A 17,962-nucleotide genomic window follows, 5' to 3' on the forward strand; every position below is an offset into this window, starting at 1 on the left:
CACTCCCCACCCTCCCCCACTCCCCCCCCCCACACACATACACACCCCATCTCTCTCTTCTTTAGCACCTATTTGGTTAAGGTACATTGAACTAAGTCAGTTGCAAGATTCAGTCTTTTCACCTGAAGTATAGCCATCAGCCCTGGGGTAAAAATAGCTTCTTTATTTTATTTTGTTTTATTTGGATTTTTTTCTGCTACCTTTAAGCGGGTAAATGAAGATTCAGAAGAAAGCCTTATGCATACTTTAAAAATAAATTATTTTCTTATTATGGAAGTAATCGTGTTCGTTGTAAAAACTTTAGAAATATAGATATGTATTTTTTTAATGTTGTGTGTGTGTGCACATTTAGTTTTATTTCAAGGAAGCAACTTGTAAACATTTAACATTTAAAACTGAGCATCATCTTTCCTTGCCCGTGAAACAAAAAGAAAACTTTAAAGTAAGCAGAAACAAAATTATGATAGAAAATCTCAATTCCAAATAAGATCCTACAGGTTCTGCTGATTCTCCCATTGACTGGCAGGGCTCAAGTCCTCATAAGGAGAGAATTTTATTTTAAAAGTGTCATCTTGAACTGCAAGGATCGCCATTAAACATCACAATTAAATGCGTCAAGGAAGAAGCCTTGTTGTCAAACTGCCCACTTAATCCATCCAAACATCTGAAACCCACCCTTGGCTGACCTTCTATAACCTCAGTTTCTAAAGTTGTTTTTTTTTTTTAAACAAGAGAAAGTAGACAGATACATGTTGGTAAATGCTAACTGTCCATATTTCCACAAAGACACAGTGTAATCTCTGAGCCAGCATAAGAGAAAGGAGGGAAAAAACTAGAATTCTATGCACTACTACACAAGAGTGTAGCACTCTCCAGCTTCCAGCAGAGCTGAGGGAGCAAAGAGTTTTTCTTTTTTCCCCAAAGAGCAGAGCAGTATTGAGCTCATAAAGTTTTTGCTAAGACAGGGAGGGATAAAAATGAATTTGGAACAGAAATGGGTAGAGATTTTTTTTTTCCCACTGTATTCTGTGCTAGGTATTTTGCTGCTCCACCCTGTCACCAAGTAAGTTGAGCACCACGTATAAAGGGAAAGAAAAGAGACTTCAACAAACAGGGCGAATGAGCACAAGAGGAGGGAAAAAAGACTGCAACTTGCTCCCAGGGACTGGAGAAAATAAAAAAACAAAGGTTCGAATCTATCAGTGTTCCATTAGTCATGTTCTCCTTCTTTCCCCTCGTCATCATCATCATCATCATCTTCTTCTTCTTCTCCTTCCCCTTCTTCATCATCCATGTTGGGAACCCAGTAGTACTGTGATGGATTTGGCCAAATATCATCTTTGATGACCTCTCCTAACTCATCTTCACCTGCATCAGAATGGTCAGGAAACCAGGTGAAGAAACTCTCTGGTTCCTCATGCTGTCTCTTCCTGTTGGCTTCATTCTGCACTTGACTTGAACGTGTGGTCACATCCTTTCCAGATTTCCATTTGATTTCAGTGGACTTTGAAGATGAATGACCACTCTCATTCAGGCAAAATTCTTTGGATGGAACTTTCTTTTCAAAGTAAGGGTTTTCCTCAAAATAAAAATCTATTTTGTAACCTGATTTAATACCCTCAAATTCTGTCACTTCAACTCTTGTCGAAAAATGCAGCACCTCTTCATCCTCCTCCCCAGACAGTGCAGACACTTGTGCGTGGTTGACAAATATTTTAACTAAAACTTTGGGATTTGGGGCATCAACTGGACCTCTGCTTAAAGGACGGTTGATGGAGTTTGTTATATTTCTGTCCTACTTTCAAAATCTCCTCACTGGCTTGTTCGTTAAGTCTATTTCATTTTGTACTTCATCAATATGTTCAGTTGCTTCTTGCTATTCTTTTTCTCCCTTCAGAAAGTGCTGAGGAGTTGACGCCTCAAAAAAGGTTTTTTTCTTTGAGGTGGGAGCAAAGACTGGTGTCGGGGGGCCTACTGTGACAAAAGTCCAGGAAACAAGAGCAGACACGCGTCTGGAAGAAGCTTTGATTACTCCAGATACAAATTTATTGTATTGTATTGTATTTTTTAAGTTTTATCTATTTAAGTAATCTCTATACCTAACATGGGGCTCAAACTCATGACCCCAAGATCAAGAGTTGCATGCTCTTCTAACTGACCCAGCGAGGTGCCCCAGATACGTATTTTTTTTAGCAAGGAAAGATAACATCCCACATCCTGAAGCCCAGAAATAAGCATGGCTGACTAACATTTTGATGCAGTTTGTCAACTTGCATATACTTTTAAATCTCTGAATTACCGTAGTCAGATCACCCAACTAGTCTGTCTAGAAGAAAGGCAGATTCTGAGAGGAATAAATAGCAGGTTGATGACCTCCCCCATCCTCCCCCCCCCCCTCCACACACACACTCCCCACTCCATGCCTAGGAGCACTCTGAGGGACCATATCAATCAGTTTTCAAACTCTTGCAAAAGTTTCTGTCCTGGTTGCTAAGTCTCCCCATTTGTCTCCAGTCAAACATTATTCCAATGTTGACCACTTGGCCTCAGATCATCAACTGACAGGTAGAATATAAATATACAGTAAAAAGGAAAAGACCTCCCAAATTTTTGAAAGGAGAAAAACAACTTTCACTAAGGCTAACTGGCTGGGCTAGTTCAGTGAGGAAGCACATACTCTGAACATGTGGACTCCATATTTTGAAAACTCAGCTCATGCTGAAGAAATTTACATCTACCAGGAGGAAAAATAATGTCTCTTGGTAGATTTTACAAATGCCTGCAGTTGAAAATGTATGTCCGTGGACATGTCCAGACTCATTTTACATATAAAATATATACAAACTTGCACATCTTAAGAACATTTGCTAGAAAAGAATATTTTAACTATAAGTAGTATCCTCAAGAGAATATTAAAAAAAAATTAATTAAGGTTGTAATTCAAGAAATAAATACAATAAAAAAGGTAGGGCCCAAGAATAAAAAAGAGTTCTTAGAAATTAAAAATATGGTAAGTTAGGCAGAAATTTTAAAAACAGATTGAAAAATAAAAATCAAAGAAATCTCAAAGAAAGTAGAAAATACAGGTAGATTGAAAATGTGAAAGAAAGGCTAAATTGTAAAGTATAAATCCAAGCAGTGAATGTTCAATGACTAGAAGCTCCAGAGAGAACAGATAAGATGACAGGAAACTATAAACAAAAAAATAATAAAAAAGAATTTCTCAGCTGAAAGACACGAGTCTCTAGACTGAAGAGAGAAGGAAAAAAAATGCTATAATGCCAGACACAGTGAATGAAAAATGAACCCCGCTCAGTCACAAAATGGTGAAATTTCAGAATATCAAAGATTTTTTAAAAGGTTTTATTTAAATTCCAGTTAGTTAGGGGCGCCTGGGTGGCTCAGTCGGTTGAGCATCCGACTTCAGCTCAGGTCACGATCTCGCGGTCCGTGAGTTCGAGCCCCGCGTCGGGCTCTGTGCTGACAGCTCGGAGCCTGGAGCCTGCTTCGGATTCTGTGTCTCCCTCTCTCTCTGCCCCTCCCCTGCTCATGCTCTGTCTCTCTCTCTGTCAAAAATAAATAAACATTAAAAAAGAATTTAAAAAATAATAATAAATTCCAGTTAGTTAACATAACATATAGTGTAACATTAGTTTCAGGTGTGCAATAGTGACCCCACACTTACATGCAATAATTAGTGCTCACTGCAGCAAGTTCACTCCTTAATCCCCATTACCTATTTAACCACCCCCTACCCAACTCCCCTCTGGTTAACCATCATTTTGTTCTCTATAGTTAAGAGTCTGCTTCTTGGGATTGCCATTCTCCCTCTCTCTCTTTCCCTATGCTGGTTTGTTTTGTTTCTTAAATTCCACATATGAGTGAAATCATATGGTATTTGTTTTCTCTGACTTATTTCATTTAGCATAATACTCTGTAGCTCCATCCGCATCATTGCAAATGGCAAGATTTCATCCTTTTTTATGGCTGAGTAATATTCCAGTGTGTGTGTGTGTATGTGTGTGTGTGTGTGTGTGTGGACACTTGGATTGTTTCCATAGTTTGGTTATTGTAGATAATGTTGCTATAAACATAGGGGTGCATGTATCCCTTTGAATTAGTATTTTTGTATCCTTTGGGTAAATACCTCCTAGTGTAATTGCTGGGTCATAGGGTAGTTCTATTTTTAACTTTTTGAGGAACCTCCATACTGCTTTCCAGAGTGGCTGCACCAATTTGCATTTTCACCAAAACAGTCCATGCTCATGAATCAGAAGAACAAATACTGTTAAAACAGCTCTACTACCCAAAGCAATGTACACATGTAATGCAATCCCTATCATAATATCAAAGGTCTCTTAAAATCCAAAAATTTTCAGAGAGGAAAAGTAAATTGTCTTCCTTTCTAAAAAATCAGATTGGCATTAAACTTCTCTTTAGCAATACCAAATGCTACAAGACAATGGAACTCTGCCTTCAAAGTTCTGAGAGAAAATTATTTTATTTTATTCAATACTCAAATTATTAATTAAATTTGAGAGTAGAATAAAGACATTGTAAGTCAAGGAAGAACTCAGTAAGTTTACCTCCAATATTCCCATTCTACGGAAATGACTCAAGGATGTGTTCCAGAAAAATAGGGGAGTAAACTAAAAATTTGTGGAGCTCAAGAAACAATTAAGCCAGTCAGGAGAAAATGGAAGGAAGACCTAGGGTGACAACTTTTCACCAAATGTAGAACCCAAAAATCCAGTTTAGAGCTGGTAGAACAAGGTCTCCAAAAGGTAGGTGTCTGGAAAGAAAATGTATATGAGAAAGAATTCAGATTTGATAGTATCGTGAAGAAGTTGGAATATCAAGTTGTAAAAAATGCAGCAATGCAGGAAACGGGGTGGGGCAAAAGAGACAATTAGAAATCCCAAGAAACACACAAGACTATGTAAAGAAGATATATAACTATAGTACAGTACGTGGCTGATCTGTTAACAATCTTCATATAGAAAAAGGTTGTAAACCCTGTTGACCAATTTGCAGCTCTTGGAATCAACGCACACACCAGGAAAAAGGAACACTCAGGTCTGGTGGTAGAACAAGATGCATGTTCCCTTTCTTGACAGTAGAAGTTAAAACTAAGCATTTGGGGGGCATCTGGGCGGCTCAGTGGGTGAAGTGTCTGACTGTTGGTTTCGGCTCAGGTCATGATCTCACAGTTTGTGAGTTCAAGCTCCACATTGGGCTCTGCACTGACAGTGCAGAACCTGCTTGGGATTCTCTCCTTTTGCCCCCCCTCTTCCACTTGTGCTCTCTCTAAATAAACAAATAAATATTTTTAAAATGTTTCCAAAAGAATTAAGCATTTAAATGTGGTAGAAAGGAATACAGAGATGAAGGAAAGGATAAAGACATTCATATGTTCACCTCACAAAGTGAAGCGTCAAGAAATATTGTCAGTAGTTGATGGAATTAAAAATAAGGATGTCACTATATTTTTATACAGTTACAAAGGCAACTAACAAAGGATCTAAAAATGGTGACGTAATCGTATTGAAGCGGAGGAGAGGAAGGCCGAGTTTGGAAGATGGAAGATAAGTGAACTCAGTCCATGTCTATCATCAAAGAAATCAACAGAGATTGTCTAAAATTGTTAAAGAGGAAAAGAAAAACAATCCGCTGAAGGGTGTGTAATAGTCTGACAACCATAGCACAAAGGCCAGGACAGGAGAAACAGAGCTGTGGTGAAGATTCTTATACCATACGTGTAATGGCATATCATCACCTAAAGGAAGATTATGATACATGAAAGAGGTACAAAATATTTCTGCTTCCAGTCAAATGGAGTAAGACGGACGAGATTTACCATCCTGCCTGAAACAACTAAAACATCAGACAAAATATATGAAAAAATCGCACCCAATGTACTGGACTTTAGGCAATAAAGGACAACGATCATTGAAAGAGAAAAGAGAGAATATAATGTATGTCTACGCAAACACTTGTGCACAAATATTCATAGCAACTCTACTGGTAATAGCCCCAAAGTGGAAACAACCCCACTGTCCACCAAAAGATGAATGGAAAAAGAAATTGTGTTACATTCATACAATGGGATGTGCCACATAGCAGTAAAGAAGAATAAACGACAGATACACATAACTACACGGACGAGTCTCAAATTAATTATGCTGAGTAAAGGAAGCCACCCCTCCATTTGTACTTACCGTAAGATTGCGTTTATATAAGATTATAGAAAGAGGAAACTAATCCGTGTGACAGAAAGCAGATCAAGGACTGTAGAGAGAGATAGGAGGGATGATTTTAAAGAGGCATGAAGCAAGTTTCAGGGGTGATAGATATGTTCACTCTCTTGATTGTGGTGATAGTTTCATGGTGTACACAAATGTCAAAAATTTTCAATTTGTTCACTTTGAATATAAGTGGTTTATTTTATGTCAATTATACCTCCATGGTCGGGCTCTGTGCTGACAGCTCAGAGCTTGGAGCCTGTTTCCGATTCTGTGTTCTGTGTTCCGATTCCCTCTTTCTCTGACCCTCCCCTGTTCATGCTGTCTCTCTGTCTCAAAAAAAAATAAATGTTAAAAAAAATTTAAAAAAAAAAGGGGGCGCCTGGGTGGCTCAGTTGTTAAGCGTCCGACTTCGGCTCAGGTCATGATCTCGCAATCCGTGGGTTTGAGCCCCACGTTGGGCTCTGTGCTGACAGCTCAGAGCCTGGACCCTGTTTCGGATTCTGTGTCTCCCTCTTTCTCTGACCCTCCCCTATTCATGCTCTCTCTCTGTCTCAAAAATAAATAAATGCTAAAAAAAAAAAATAAAAAAAAAATTATACCTCCATGGTTAAAAAAGAAAAGAAAGATATTGCGTAAACTTATTACAGAGATAAACAATAATACATGACAAATATATATTTATACATATAACATATAACACATAACAAGTACATAAAAATATATAACAAATAATAGCAAAATAAATAATATACAGTATTTCATAAACATACCCTTTTTAAATATTTAGTTATTTTGAGAGAGAGAGAGAGGGAGAGAGAGATCCCAAGCAGGGTCCACGCTGTCAGTGCCGAGCCTGACGTGGGGCTCGATCTCATGAACTGTGAGCCAAAATCGAGTCAGATGCTTAACTGACTGAGCCACCCAGGTGCCCCTGTCATAAATATATTCTTTTACAGATATGCTAACTACCAAAAGAGCTAAAAAGAAAAACTGCTAAAAGTGTTTCCCCGTGTGAGCGATTGGGGAAAGGCGTTATTCAAGAGGAGGATGGGGAACTGTTGCTTCTTAGTATAAGCCCTTCCGGATTAGTTCATTTTTAACAATGTACCTATGTGTCATTTCAGACGCACAGAGAAGCAGATGCTAGGACGGGATTTGACATGCCAGAGATTTACTGAGGGGAAGCCTATGAAGGACAGAGGGAGACAGACAGAGTAGGAATAGACAAAGAGAGGGTCAGACCATGATCAAGTCCGCTGCCTGTGAAGGGAGAGGGGGAAGTAAAGATTGGATAGGAAGAGCCTCAGAACCTGGCACAGTTCTGAGAAAGCCTCGACAGGCTGATGGGGGAGGGTCTGCACAAAAGTTGCCCATGAGAGGAACATGGGGCAGGGTTAACCGGCACTGGTACCCAGGTACCTCAGCAGTGTTCTGTCAATGGCCCAGAAGGGTGGGGCTCCACGTGAGTACTATAGGCTCCAAAGATGTGGCACCTGGGCTTGCCATTCTGCCAGGCACCCACAGCAGGTTCTCTTAAGGGGACATCTGAACAATGTATCTCTGTGGCTGCCACAGCAGGCATTGAATTGATTTTTATGTTGTTCAGAAAGTTATTTTAAGAGAAGAATAAATCGGGGCGCCCCGGTGGCTCAGTCGGTTGGGCCTCTGACTTTGGCTCAGGTCATGATCTCACAGTTCTTGAGTCCAAGCCCTGCATCAGGCTCTGTGCTGACAGCTCAGAGCCTGGAGCCTGCTTCAGATTCTGTGGCTCCCTCTAATCAACAGGTGAAATGAATAAACATCCAAGTAGCACAGTCTTTTTCTTTCTTTTTTTTTTTCTTCCAGCAATTCTATACATTATTCGGTGCTCATCGTAATAAGGGTACTCTTTTTTTTTTTAATTTATTTTGAGAGAGAGAGAAGAGCAGAGAGAGAATTCTAAGCGGGCTCTGTAGCACAAAGCTCGAGGCGGGACTCCAACTCACAAACCGTGAGATCAAGATCTGAGTGGGAATCAAGAGTTGTACCCTTAACCAACTGAGCCACCCGGGTACTCTTACTGTCTATCACCTATTTCACTTAGCCTCCTACACCACCCCTTCTGTTAACCACCCATCTATTCTCTATAGTTAAGAGTTTGGGTTTTTGTTTGTCCCTTTTTTCTTTGTGTTGTTTGTTTCTTTGTTTGTTGCACAGTCTTTTATAAAGTGCATCAACCACCTGGTTGGTACTGTGTATTTTGCATTCCTTTTTTGTTTAAAGGTATTGCCTGGAGTAGGTTAAATTTATTTGTTTTTTTCTTAATTGAAGGGTTACAGTGAAAAACTGGAGAGGCAGCCATTTTCTTCAAAAAATATGCATAGAGTCAAGGAATAGGAGTCAACAAAGGAAGAAAGTCAAAGAATGGAGTCAACAAAGAGGAGGGTTGCTTGAGGACCTATAGATTCTGATGAAACAATCTTGGAATTACACACAGCCATTTAGAACAGATTGGGCTCATTAGAAGCCCTCTAATTCTGTAACTCTCAAAGCTCAAAAATTCCCAATGACTTCACAAATAAGACTAACAAATAATAAATTCTGCTTTACAGTACAAGTAATTGGAAAAAAAAAAAAAAACCTGCCATTTAGAGACCAAGTCGTATCTCTAACATTCTAGGTCCTGAATCGTGATTTTTCCATGCCTAGTCAAAAAAAAAAAAAAAAGAAGAAGAAGAAGAAGACAAAAATTTATAAAAACAAAATGCTCCCAAACACTTAATCCCACCCTGCATAAAGGCAAGTGTATATGTTCTGCAGGGCAGGGGCAGAGAGGAAAGAGACGGCCGTCTTCACAATTGTGACTGAAGTTTCTCACTTTTGTTAACTTTATATAAATACATGACCACGTGAGGGGCACCTGGGTGGCTCAGTCGGTTGGGCAGCCGATTAGAACTCAGGTCATGATCTCGAAGTTTGTGAGTTCGAGCCCCACATCGGGCTCTGTCCTGAGCGCTCAGAGCCTGGAGCCTGCTTTCGATTCTGTGTCTCCTTCTCTCTCTGCCCCTTCGCTGCTTGCTCTCAGCCTCTCTCTCTCTCTCTCAAAAATAATAAACAATAAAAAAAATTTTTTTTTTATAATACACGACCACGTGAACGCATTGCTAGCACCCCTCCCAGGGCCTTGGAAAGGGCCCTGCTGCTGATGCTTTCATCAGCATTTAGTAAATTCACATTTCTACACAGCCCTATTTGAAGAGGAACAGAAAAATAAAGGAGTGTAGATTCTCTTAACAAGTTTGTGGATATAAATACGGGTTGCTGGGCAGGGAGTGGCCCTTTACACACATGTTAGTACTGAAAATAAAAAGAATGTGTGCAGAGGCGACTGGTCGTTGGTATAAATCATTTCCCATGTGTCTGGCACCCCCAGACACTGATCACTCCCTGCCAGGCCCTGGCTCCAAACCCACGACACCCTCACGGGGCCTTCTGCACACTTAGGGCACAGTCACATCTGATTTCCCTGGGAACCTGTCACTCAGAGCAGGGAGCTGAATGACAAGAATGAGCAAGGCACATTATTGGGTTTTGTTATTAAAGAAAATGAACTTGGCTTGTTGAAAGCATGGTATACAGCGTATGGTCACAACTTCTTTTTAAACGAGAAAGAAAATGAAAGGAAGTACGTGCAAATATTAATAATAGTTCTCTTTGGGTGTCAAAAGTATGGGTAATTTTTATTAGCTTTCCCTCCACATTTTCTTTAATAAGCATGTATTGTCTTATTTAGGAAAAATAAACTTTAAAAAGCATTTACAAAGAAAGGTATTAACTTTAGACATGTATGCATATACAATATGTGTATTAATACATGAGATATGCAAGGAACTAAGGAGATTTATTCATTTATTTTAAAAGATAAAACCTTTATTTTATGTTGATCTATTTTTGAGAGAGAAAGAGACAGAGCATGAATCGGGGAGAGACAGAGAAAGAGGGAGACACAGAATCCGAAGCAGGCTCCAGGCTCTGAGTTGTCAGCACAGAGCCCGACGCAGGGCTCAAACTCGCGAACCCCAAGATCATGACCTGAACCAGTCAAAAGCTTAACCCAATGAGCCAGGAACCCCGGGAACTGAGGAGATTTAAAGCTTCCGAGGACTCCTGGTAAGAGTATTTCACGTGGTAGATATTCCGAGTGTGATCGGAGGATCAGAAAAGCAACGAATCCCCGGGTTGAAATGACCCTTGTATTCATTATCTCTGGCTGCATAACAAATTACTCCAAAACTTAGCAGCTTAACCCGGGAAACATTCATTATTTCACACAGTTCCTATGGGTTAGGAATCTGGGTATGACTTAACCGAATGGTTCTGGCTCAGGGTCCCTGTCGAGGTTGCAGTCAAGCTGTCTGGCAGGGGCTGCAGTCATCTGAAGGCTTATGCAGCACTGGAGGATCTGCTTCCAAGATGGCTCATTCATATGGCTGCTGGCAGGAGGCCTCAGTACCTTGCCACATGATGATTCACAGGGCTGCCTGAATGTCCTCACAACCCAACAGCTGGTGCCTCCCAGAGGGAATGATCAAAGAGACAAAGAGAAAGATGGGGAGGCAGAAGCTAGAATGTCTTCTACGATTTAGCCCAGGAAAGGACATACCATCACTTCTGCCACAGTCTTTTGTTGCACGGACCAATCGTGATGCCGTGGATTGTAGGAAGTGACTACAGCGGGGCATAAATTTCTGGAGGCAGGGATCAGGAGGGGCCTTCAATGTTCCATCCCCGTGGCATCCTTGAGAAACTAAAATTTGCCACACAAAAGAGTGGCAAAATAGAGAAATTTTTCTAGAGCAATATTGAGCTTGTTAGTCAAAATAATTTAAGCCTATAAAGGAAATAGGTATTTGACTTCTATTTTATATTCTGACTGATCAGAAATGGCTCTTCTGAAAACGTACTATATTACTGGTTATGAGTATAATGTGGCTTTTTAAAATGTCAATTGGTTTCACTTCTTGGAAAGTTACAGAAGTTTCTTCCTCCTGTCTTCAGAGAAGATTGGGTAGGACAAAGTAGGGATTTTTCTTTCCTTTTACAAACTTTACATTTTGGTTGCGTGGCTGTCAATATTTTTGTAGGCAAAAACAAACAAATACCCTTCAGTGGTTGTTTTCAGACCAGCTAGATGTCTAACTGATAAAAATTAATTCATCTCCCCCCTGCAGGTCAAATCTGTAATACTCTCCCCAGATTCCAACATAAGGAAAAAGCGGTTCATGAAATCAACTTAGAAGCCATATTGTTAAAAACAGTAGCCAGAATGGAAGGTCTCTCTGACTTGGGATTTTGTTTTCAAATGAGTTAATTTATTAAGGTGAAAAAGCATAATTAATAACATCAAAATTTAACCTACTTTAATACATTTAACCAATGCCTTTAATAATAAGAGTAAACTTAGGTGAAATGAGAAATGTCTTCAAATTTGCGATGTAAGATAATAGAAATATGGAACAGTGCGTCTCGTCCTCAGAGCTATTCCTAACCAGAAAGAGAATAGGAGTTAGTATTTGCCATTACTGCAGACTCTTCAAGACCAGGAATTCTCCTGTCTTCAAATCCCAAGTGCCCAGTTGAATGCTAGGCATAAGGAGAAGGTCAGGAAGTATTTGCTGAATGAAGAAGGAAGGGAAAAGCAATAAATGTTTGAGGGAAATGATACACTACAAAAGTCATTCTCATCCTAATTTCCACTCTTCCCTTTGCCCGCTCTGTTCCCAACTTGCCCTGACTTCAAAGAGAGTAGTTCCCAGGAAGAGAGCTGAACTCAGCCTCAGCATCTATAAAATCACCAGATCCCCAATGGCTCCTGTTTTGTCATTCCACCCAGTCCAGTTAATTCCCTCTTCACACTGATATTTTAAATTCTAGTCCATAATACCAAAAGAAATGAACACCCCCCCCCCAACTTCTTGTTTTGGGCATCTATTTTCAACACCATCCCACAAATTTCTCTGAATCTACTCTCTCCCCCAGTATAATGATGGAAATGGAACATAGGACTCTATAGCCGATGGATTCTAACTCCTGTCTTTTTATCCAGCTGGAAAGCTACTTACTAGTTCTTTGTCTTCTTTTAGTAACAGCTTTTCTCCTAGGAATCTGCACTCTTGCTGTTAAAATTCCCAGCAAGTTCAAAGGCACTCTCATCCCCTCAAGATCTGCCAGTTAAACTCACTGTTGCTACTCGGTACTGCCTTTGATAATTTAGCCCTTCCCAGAGTCAGGTTTTTCTCTATCTCAGGATAATATAAGGCTTTATCAAGCTGTCAAAACCCTGGATTTTGGCATAGCTTCCAAAAGGGTGTTGAAATATTCCCGAAGGATGAACCCTCTTGAACTAAGGAATCACTGAGGGGAAAGGAATGCAGGCAGGTCTGACAGGATCTGCAGCTTTCCCCTGATTTATTGTACCTTGCTTTATAGGAACTAAAGGCTCCTTCTGGTGAGTTCAGTACAGATGAGACACTCTCCGTGGATGGAGGATTTCACCACATGCTATTGGGTCATGCTTATCAAAACTCAGGTGTGCTCATCACTGACTCAGTAACCTCATTATTCACTTGGTTTCAAACTGTTTATCCCTGCACGCACTGTACCCCTCAAATATTTTTTCTTTGAGGGCTGAGATTTTATGAGGCACCATTATGGTTTCTGATAAGCTATTCAAAGTTTAAAGTACATTTTTTTTTTTTTTAAGTCAGAGGCCTGCATCTCCAAGTACAGGGTGGTCCAGGATAAATCAGACCCATGAAAAATATAAGGACTATGGCTGGTCTTTTTGTAATTGTTGTTCGAAAAGTAATTGTCCCAAATTACAAAAAGGAGAAAAAAAGAAAGAAGAAGAATATAAGGAATAATTCTAGGATAGTCTTTTGGTATGTTTCCTTTTAGTCTTTTTTAAAAAACATAACAGGTTAAGTGAAAAAAATTAAGAATTTTATCACAAGATTTTGTTCCCATTATGCTACGGAGTCTGCTGCTTCATAACTATGGCTTTTAAAGATGGCTTTGGGGGCGCCTGGGTGGCTCAATCAGCTAAGTGTCTGACTTCAACTGGGGTCATGATCTCACAGCTCGTGGGTCCGGGTCCCGCATTGGGATCTGTGCTGATGGCTCAGAGCCTGAAGCCTGCTTCGGATTCTGTGTCTTCCACTGTCTCTGTGCCTCCCCTGCTCACACACTCTCTCTCTCTCTCTCCTTCAAAAGTAAATAAACATTAAAAAAATTTTTTGTTAAGATGGCTTTGACAGAGACAGGTTTTAGTGAACAAAATTAGGCTGGGAATTAAAAAAAAAAAAGGAAAACAGAGGTCATCATATATTTTTCATTATATTATTTTTCATCATTATATTTCATCTTTGAATTATTTCTTATATGTACTTTAGAGTTTTGCTGTTCCAAGCATTATCAATAATACATTATATATGTTTAAGGGAAACCTTGAACTTGTTTTAAGGTTTATTTACTCTACCAGGGATCAGTGACACTTTTCATCTCTGTTTCTTAAAAATTAAAGAATCCAGTCACATCAAAGAAGACGAATTTCCAGAATTGAGTTCCATAAGAAACCAGTTGATATGAATGTGTTCCCCGAGGTATAAAAATGTTTTGCCAGTCCCAATACAGAGTGAGAAGATCTTAGGAGAATCTAACAAATGACACAATGCAGATTGCCTATCCCAAGTCCTCAGTCCTCAAAATTTAAATGCAGCATTCCACTTGCTCCTTTTTAAAGTTTAATAAGAAGAATAAGGTAATGTGTTGGAGGATTTTGGAAACTGAGTGAAGATGAAAGGAGCAGTGTCTTATGTTTGTGTTTCTTTTACATTTGATATCTTCCCATATTAGACAGGGAAAGAAAATATGCAAGAATACAAAGGGCAGTGTTTTTAATAAAACCTTGGCTGCTTTTCTCTAAGAACTAATGCAAACAATTTTATCTCTTTAGGGGTCATTTTCAAAGCAAAGGGAAGAAATAAATTGTCAGGATCCCATAAGGTACTTGGAAAATACACTCTTTTTGTGCTTTAACTCAGCTAGGGAAAAGAAACTGAGCAAAAAGCAAGATTTCACTCAGGTCTACTTCGGCCTCATGTGGAAGGAAGGAAGGAAGAAGGAAGGAATAGAGGTGTGTGGGGGGGGGGAACCCTCTCATACTCCATACCCTGTATCATAGCACGTATTAAAAAGAGACTTTAATATTTGTTCTTTAACTATACAAATTTGAGGGGCGCCTGGGTGGCTCAGTCGGTTATGAGTCGGACTTCAGCTCAGGTCACGATCTCGCGGTCCGTGAGTTCGAGCCCCGCGTCAGGCTCTGGGCTGATGGCTCAGAGCCTGGAGCCTGCTTCCGATTCTGTGTCTCCCTCTCTCTCTGCCCCTCCCCCATTCATGCTCTATCTCTCTCTGTCTCAAAAATAAATAAACGTTAAAAGAATTAAAAAAAAAAAACTATACAAATTTGAGTTTTCTAGCAAGGGAAGAGAATTATATTTCTATCTTTCTGACATGATATGAAAACCTAAGTTAGCACAGAGACCCTGCTGTCAAGCTGGGGCCACCTGGGCTCCCCAGGAAGGAAATCCTTGGGAAGGATTGTATTTTATGGACCTACCTTTGACAATTCAGCTGTGCTTCATTCCTAGATGCATTTCTGCCTCATGTGTTAAAACAACCAGCAAAATGTGTCGTCCCTCAAGTGGGCACATTTGGAAGAACTAGAGGAGAACGAATGTACTTGGGCCACTTTCTATCTTAGAACAGCTACGAGGTGAGCTGCCACAGAAACAGAAACAGGGCACATCTGACAGGTTCTGGGTTTCCTTTTGAAAACAGGATATAGACCAGGCTTTCTGAAAGAGCCACTGAAGTTTGCAAAATGCTCTCTGCCCCTGGCTGATTGAGTGAAACAGAGCCAACTCTTAGTTTGGATTGGAAATCATGTGAAACTTATTTATGCCCTTTTTTATTTTCTCTCTTTAACTCTCTATCCGTCATCGAGCAGAGTCTGAGCATCTGAGCCGAGAATCTGTGTCTGGAGCTGGTTTACATTCATACTGGAAATAAAACTCAATATGGGGTGAGAATCCAGGCTAACTGAAGTCAACTCTTTGTGAACAAAATAACCATTCTATGTCCCTCCTCAAAGCCTACAAGCTCCTGAGTAGTTCCCATAAATCCAGGTCCATTCAAAGGGTCTGCTCCTGGCTTTCCACCAGTAGCTTGCATCCACATGCATCAGATTCGACTGTCTCTTAAATCTGCAAAACGTTATCTGCCTCACGGTGCACAGACTACTGTCCCGAACTGTATTCAATCCAGATGGGCGGCTTTGCCACTTCCTGACTTCCATCCTATTACAAGTATGAATGTTTTGAAACCAGGCAACCAAGAGACTGATATCCCAACTGAATGCGAAGCATATAATATTTGGGGAAAGCTTTCTGGTGGTATCCCAGAAAATGAGGCTATTATGGCCCCCATTAACCACTGGATGTCTGAAATTTTCAACCTCCCAACATGTGGATCAGATCACATTTGTGGGAGGACATACCATGGGCATGCCCAGGGTCACACACAGTTCTCAGGGAACCAGCTTGACCTCCACATCTTTCCGTATCACTCACAAAAGAAAGTCAGAATATTAATTTGATATTAATATTAGTTTGAATAAATGATTATCACAGGAATAAGCCATAGCCTTTAAAAAAAATAATTTGCAAGCACTGGTGACAACAATTTATTGCAACAGCTGATCGGATCCGTTAGCATTTCAGCCCTAGTCTACTCAGATCACTACCATTCCCATAAACATCAGAGCACTTCTCAATCATATGGTGGCAATTGGTTTATGTATCCACCTCTTCCTCGGGGGGCAGGGCCGAGTCTTGGCCATCACTTTATATAAACCAGTGCTCAGGCTATCCCAAGGATTCAATAACAGTTAGGAAAAGCAAGGGAGGGGCACCTGGGTGGCTCAGTCAATTAAGTGTCCGACTTCGGCTCAGGTCAGGATCTTACGGTTCGTGAACTCGAGCCCCACGTTGGGCTCTGTGCATACAGCTTAGAGTCTGGAGCCTGCTTCAGATTCTGTGTCTCCCCCTCTCTCTGCCCCTCCCGTGCTCACGCTCTGTCTCTCTGTCTCTCAAAAATGAATAAACCTTTAAAAAAAATTAAAAAAGAAAGAAAGAAAGAAAGAAAAGCAAGAGAAAGTTACATTTATGCTTTGAATATCTCTAGAAGGATCCCCAGGAAACTGGTGTCAGGAGTTGTCCTTAAGCAGAAAATCTGGAGGACTGTGGTGTGAACTTGCTTTTCACTATATTATTTTGTATTCATTAGACTTTTTACTCTGTGTTTTATATGTGAGTGTGTTAGGATAGATATTTACTGGCTGAATAAACAAATAGATGAATGAACAAGCTACATCCAGGAGCACAAGGTTGACGCCCGAATATTTTTGGCTATACTGACTTAATGGCAGTGTTTTCCTGACCCTGAGTTTCGAATCCTTTTAGTGACTCATGTTCAGTTGTGTGCCAGGTCAAGAGAGTGCTGACACTCCAACTGACTCAGTGTGTCCAGACATTTTTAGCCTCGGAAGAGACAAAGAACTGTCACAAAGGCTAGACTTTATTGGTTTGGTTTTGATGCATTCAGCAGAAGTGGAAATGCTCACTGCTTTTCTCAAGATTAGACGTTGCGTCTTATCTGGAAAGAGCCACTATGATTACTTCTTTAAGATAAAGCTTTAATCCAAGCTCAAGGAAAACTGGAATTCTTCAGGAAAGAAAGAAACAAACAAACAAACCACATTTGGTTCATGTCCTCAGCTTTGTGTCTCCTTTGAGCCCCAGAGAGGCATATTAATACTGTGAATCTGAGAACAGTGGCTTTGGGGTCAGGCAGAACTTTCCTAACTGCCCCAGGCCTCACAATGCTCGGTTGTATAGAAATTGGGAACAATGGTATCTATCTCACAAGGCTGCCATTAGGCCTACATTAGCTAATGTATTTAAAATCCCTGAAACATAGGGCTCAAAAAGTAGTAGTTATTATTTTTATCCTAAAATAGTCTCATGGCCCCATTCATCCTTTAAGTTGGCTGGGGATCGACACCAGTCCTTGATTTGAGACAAGCTTTGAGGCTTACCTCTGATGTGCAACCACACTTTGAGTTTACGAATGTGTTGCTCCCTCCTGTAATGAGTATATTCTGGGTGTGCTGTTTTTGGCCTGTCACTTCTTTTGCCTACAGTGTAAAGATCAGCAATAAGCTTGCTACTTCCAACATTCACCATGTCCTCTGCTTATCATAATCCCTGATCAGTCTTCTTCGATAGCATCACTTTTTATCCAACCGGGTCCAGATTATATAGTTTGAGGGACGCCCCGGTGCTGTTGGAAATTTGTCAGCCCTGTCCTTTAAAGGGTGTTGGAAGGACATCGGTGCTGCAATCAAACATTGTGACAGTCTTGCCATGCCAAAAGAATTTGAGATGAGTTTGGGTTTTTGTCGTTGTTGTTGTGGTTGTTGTTGTTGTTTGGAGTTGGGGGATGAGGGAGGCAGAGGCCAGAATTTTCTGAAACCACAATCCTCAAATTCCTGAATGTTCAGCGAGTTCGCCACGAGGTTTAAGGGCCCTGCTAACTTGTCTGGCTACTGCTGTTGT

The 17,962-nt window shown here is 40.3% G+C and overlaps 1 pseudogene; it reads right to left on the reverse strand.

The window, feature by feature from the left end:
* Positions 1-1,210: 1,210 nt before the first annotated feature.
* On the reverse strand, positions 1,211-17,590 carry LOC125174438 (protein SET-like; annotated as a pseudogene).
* Positions 17,591-17,962: the final 372 nt, after the last annotated feature.

Source organism: Prionailurus viverrinus, chromosome C2 (assembly GCF_022837055.1).
Source record: "Prionailurus viverrinus isolate Anna chromosome C2, UM_Priviv_1.0, whole genome shotgun sequence".
NCBI lineage: Eukaryota > Metazoa > Chordata > Mammalia > Carnivora > Felidae > Prionailurus > Prionailurus viverrinus.